General features: G+C 44.8%; 1 pseudogene; it reads right to left on the bottom strand.

Moving 5' to 3' along the window:
* Nucleotides 1-339: 339 nt before the first annotated feature.
* On the bottom strand, nucleotides 340-1,349 carry LOC133576779 (uncharacterized; annotated as a pseudogene).
* Between the last annotated feature and the right edge of the window lie 4,437 nt (nucleotides 1,350-5,786).

Raw genomic sequence — 5,786 nt, 5'->3', positions numbered from 1 at the left:
AGGAGGCGAGTGCTTGAAGTGCAAATGATCCTAAAAATATCTATCTCTACTATTTTAAATCTATCTGTACTATTTTAAATCTATCTGTACTATTTTAAATCTATCTGTACTCTTTTAAATCTCTGTCAGACACGTCAGGATGTGCTGGGGAGAGGTCAGAGAGGTCAGAGAGGTCAGAGAGGTCAGAGGTTAAAGCCCCTGCTAATGCAGGCTGAGGTCACGTCTGATGGACTGACATCATCAGACTGCTCACAGGAAGTAGTTTGGTGGCAGCCAATCAGGGAGCGGCGCCATAATTGACCACCAGAGGAGGAAGACCAAATAATCAATATTGTTTTTCTAAATGTTGACTTCAACTACATGTTTACTTACTTGAACTACATGTTTACTTACTTGAAGTACATGTTTACTTACTTGAACTACATGTTTACTTACTTGAAGTACATGTTTACTTGCTTGAAGTACACATTTACTTACTTGAAGTACATGTTTACTTACTTGAAGTACATGTTTACTTACTTGAAATACATATTTACTTACTTGAAATACATATTTACTTACTTGAAGTACATGTTTACTTACTTGAACTACATGTTTACTTACTTGAAGTACATGTTTACTTACTTGAAGTACATGTTTACTTGCTTGAAGTACACATTTACTTACTTGAAGTACATGTTTACTTACTTGAAGTACAAGTTTACTTACTTGAAATACATATTTACTTACTTGAAATACATATTTACTTACTTGAAGTACATGTTTACTTACTTGAACTACATGTTTACTTACTTGAAGTACATGTTTACTTGCTTGAAGTACATATTTACTTACTTGAAGTACATGTTTACTTACTTGAACTACATGTTTACTTACTTGAAGTACATGTTTACTTGCTTGAAGTACATATTTACTTACATGAAGTACATGTTTACTTCATTGAAATACACGTTTACTTACTTGAACTACATGTTTACTTACTTGAAGTACATGTTTACTTACTTGAAGTACATGTTTACTTCATTGAAGTACATATTTACTTACTTGAAGTACATGTTTACTTACTTGAACTACATGTTTACTTACTTGAACTACATGTTTACTTACTTGAAGTACATGTTTACTTACTTGAACTACATGTTTACTTACTTGAAGTACATGTTTACTTTCTTAAAGTACATGTTTACTTCATTGAAGTACATAATTACTCACTTGAAGTACATGTTTACTTACTTGAAGTACATATTTACTTCATTGAAGTAGATATTTACTTAATTGAAGTACTTGTTTACAAACTGGAAGTACATATTTACTTCTTTGAAGTACATGTTTACTTACTTGAAGTACATATTTACTCAATTGAAGTACATATTTATTTACTTAAGTACATGTTTACCTACTTGAAGTACATATTTACTTACTTTGAATATGACCAATGTATGATCCTGTAACTACTTGGTATCAGATCCATACCTAAATGTGTGGTATCATCCAAAACTAATGTGAAGTATCAAAGAAGAGAAGAATAAGTGATTATTACATTTTAACAGAAGTGTAGATAGAACATGTTGACACAGAAAATAAGCAGATATTAACAGTAAATGAACAAGTACATTAATAATTAATTTGTACAGTTTGTCCCTCATAATGTGTACAAAATAATAGGTGTATAAATGACACAATATAGTACTGCATAGACTAATTAGGAGTCTTTGTTTGTTTACTTACTACTAAAAGACAAGTTGTCTATTTTATTTAAGGACTAAATGACAATAATAAACATATGTTTCATGTACACTAACATTTTTTGTTACAATAAAGACAATAATAAACATTTTTGTGGTCCCCTTTATTTAGAAAAGCATCAAAATACATTTTGGTACCAGTACCACAATATTGGTATGGGGACAACCCTAGTTTGAACAGTAACAATGTGTGTGAATATGGGAAACTAAAACACTGTACTTTAATCAAGTGATTATTTGAGGTACCACTAGATGGAGCACAAGTACTAATAGTATTACTGCCTCCAGGACAAAGTACTAATAGTGTTACTGCCTCCAGGACAAAGTACTAATAGTGTTACTGCCTCCAGGTCAAAGTACTAATAGTATTATTGCCTCCAAGACAAAGTACTAATAGTGTTACTGCCTCCAGGACAAAGTACTAATAGTATTACTGCCTCCAGGACAAAGTACTAATAGTGTTACTGCCTCCAGGAAAAGTACCAGACCAAATGTTCATTTAATGATGATCATGCCGTGAGAAGTGTACAAAACACACAATATATTACTAGAATGCAATACAACACAAAAAAGTGTCAAATTAAAATCACAGTCGGTGTAATAAAAAAGGATTGCTTTGAGGTGAGATTTAGACAAATCAATTAGCAATCAACAAAAGTCATTTAAGTACAACACAACATCATCTCATCATCAAAATAATCACTCAGTAGATGTTTGATGCATGGAGACCTGAGAACCTGCTCAGGACAGAACCTCCTCTTCCAGTGACACACCCGAACTCCTGCTCAGGACAGAACATCCTCTGCCAGTGACAGAACCTCCTCTGCCAGTGACACACCTGAACTCCTGCTCAGGACAGAACCTCCTCTGCCAGTGACACACCTGAACTCCTGCTCAGGACAGAACCTCCTCTGCCAGTGACACACCCGAACACCCGCTCAGGACAGAACCTCCTCTGCCAGTGACAGAACCTCCTCTGCCAGTGACAGAACCTCCTCTGCCAGTGACAGAACCTCCTCTGCCAGTGACACACCTGAACTCCTGCTCAGGACAGAACCTCCTCTGCCAGTGACAGAACCTCCTCTGCCAGTGACAGAACCTCCTCTGCCAGTGACACACCTGAACTCCTGCTCAGGACAGAACCTCCTCTGCCAGTGACACACCCGAACACCCGCTCAGGACAGAACCTCCTCTGCCAGTGACAGAACCTCCTCTGCCAGTGACAGAACCTCCTCTGCCAGTGACAGAACCTCCTCTGCCAGTGACACACCTGAACTCCTGCTCAGGACAGAACCTCCTCTGCCAGTGACAGAACCTCCTCTGCCAGTGACAGAACCTCCTCTGCCAGTGACACACCTGAACTCCTGCTCAGGACAGAACCTCCTCTGCCAGTGACACACCCGAACACCCGCTCAGGACAGAACCTCCTCTGCCAGTGACAGAACCTCCTCTGCCAGTGACAGAACCTCCTCTGCCAGTGACAGAACCTCCTCTGCCAGTGATACACCTGAACTCCTGCTCAGGACAGAACCTCCTCTGCCAGTGACAGAACCTCCTCTGCCACTGACACACCCGAACTCCTGCTCAGGACAGAACCTCCTCTGCCAGTGACAGAACCTCCTCTGCCAGTGACAGAACCTCCTCTGCCAGTGACACACATGAACTCCTGTTCAGGACAGAACCTCCTCTGCCAGTGACAGAACCTCCTTTGCCAGTGACAGAACCTCCTCTGGCAGTGACACACCCAAACTCCTGCTCAGGACAGAACATCCTCTGCCAATGACAGAACCTCCTCTGCCAGTGACACACCTGAACTCTTGCTCAGGACAGGACATCCTCTGCCAATGACAGAACCTCCTCTGGCAGTGACACACCCGAACTCCTGCTCAGGACAGATCCTCCTCTGCCAGTGACAGAACCTCCTCTGCCAGTGACACACCTGAACTCCTGCTCAGGACAGAACCTCCTCTGCCAGTAACAGAACCTCCTCTGCCAGTGACACACCTGAACTCCTGCTCAGGACAGAACCTCCTCTGCCAGTGACACACCCGAACACTCGCTCAGGACAGAACCTCCTCTGCCAGTGACAGAACCTCCTCTGCCAGTGACAGAACCTCCTCTGCCAGTGACACACCTGAACTCCTGCTCAGGACAGAACCTCCTCTGCCAGTGACAGAACCTCCTCTGCCACTGACACACCCGAACTCCTGCTCAGGACAGAACCTCCTCTGCCAGTGACAGAACCTCCTCTGCCAGTGACACACCTGAACTCCTGCTCAGGACAGAACCTCCTCTGCCAGTGACAGAACCTCCTTTGCCAGTGACAGAACCTCCTCTGGCAGTGACACACCCAAACTCCTGCTCAAGACAGAACATCCTCTGCCAATGACAGAACCTCCTCTGCCAGTGACACACCTGAACTCCTGCTCAGGACAGGACATCCTCTGCCAATGACAGAACCTCCTCTGCCAGTGACAGAACCTCCTCTGGCAGTGACACACCCGAACTCCTGCTCAGGACAGATCCTCCTCTGCCAGTGACAGAACCTCCTCTGCCAGTGACACACCTGAACTCCTGCTCAGGACAGAACCTCCTCTGCCAGTGACAGAACCTCCTCTGCCAGTGACAGAACCTCCTCTGCCACTGACAGAACCTCCTCTGGCAGTGACAGAACCTCCTCTGCCACTGACAGAACCTCCTCTGCCAGTGACAGAACCTCCTCTGCCACTGACAGAACCTCCTCTGGCAGTGACAGAACCTCCTCTGCCAGTGACAGATCCTCCTCTGCCAGTGACAGAACCTCCTCTGCCAGTGACAGAACCTCCTCTGGCAGTGACAGAACCTCCTCTGCCAGTGACAGAACCTCCTCTGCCAGTGACAGATCCTCCTCTGCCAGTGACAGAACCTCCTCTGCCAGTGACAGAACCTCCTCTGCCAGTGACAGAACCTCCTCTGCCAGTGACAGAACCTCCTCTGCCAGTGACAGATCTTCCTCTGCCAGTGACAGAACCTCCTCTGCCAGTGACAGAACCTCCTCTGCCAGTGACAGATCTTCCTCTGCCAGTGACAGAACCTCCTCTGCCAGTGACAGATCTTCCTCTGCCAGTGACAGATCCTCCTCTGCCAGTGATAGAACCTCCTCTGCCAGTGACAGAACCTCCTCTGGCAGTGACAGAACCTCCTCTGTCAGTGACAGAACCTCCTCTGCCAGTGATAGATCCTCCTCTGCCAGTGACAGAACCTCCTCTGCCAGTGACAGAACCTCCTCTGCCAGTGACAGATCCTCCTCTGCCAGTGACAGAACCTCCTCTGCCAGTGACAGATCCTCCTCTGCCAGTGACAGAACCTCCTCTGCCAGTGACAGAACCTCCTCTGCCAGTGACAGATCCTCCTCTGCCAGTGACAGAACCTCCTCTGCCAGTGACAGATCCTCCTCTGCCAGTGACAGAACCTCCTCTGCCAGTGACAGAACCTCCTCTGCCAGTGACAGATCCTCCTCTGCCAGTGACAGAACCTCCTCTGCCAGTGACATATCCTCCTCTGCCAGTGACAGAACCTCCTCTGCCAGTGACAGAACCTCCTCTGGCAGTGACACTCAGCAGACTGGCAGAACAATGGCATTTCCCAAGTGAAATAGCCCATAGCTCCGCCCACTAGCTGGGAGCAATATGACAGGGGAATTAAGAATACAGTTCTTTTGTAAAATACACCAAAAATAACCATCACATGTCTCAAAGTATTCACATAGTACTTTTTGCATGTGTAGATCACACATCACACATCATTTGTGTATTCAGGCTTGGATAACAACTTTGAAATGTCCAGTGTCCTTCTAGAACACCCTGCTTTTTACAACCATGGTTCAGCCCTAATTAGGCCTAATCAATCAAGGCAGGTGTGTTCACCTGTATAAAGCCCTCAGCCCCACCCTGACTCATTTAGCCACCCTTCACAGCCATGGTGAGTGACAGCTTGTCATTAGTTAGTTGAGTGCATGTTTTTACTGACTCAAAGAGACTGAATGTTTGTTGTTTGTCCAAG

This window comes from Nerophis lumbriciformis, linkage group LG36 (genome assembly GCF_033978685.3).
Source record: "Nerophis lumbriciformis linkage group LG36, RoL_Nlum_v2.1, whole genome shotgun sequence".
Taxonomy (NCBI): domain Eukaryota; kingdom Metazoa; phylum Chordata; class Actinopteri; order Syngnathiformes; family Syngnathidae; genus Nerophis; species Nerophis lumbriciformis.
Note: the sequence above shows the minus strand (reverse complement) of the source record. Positions and strands in the feature narration are given on the sequence as shown.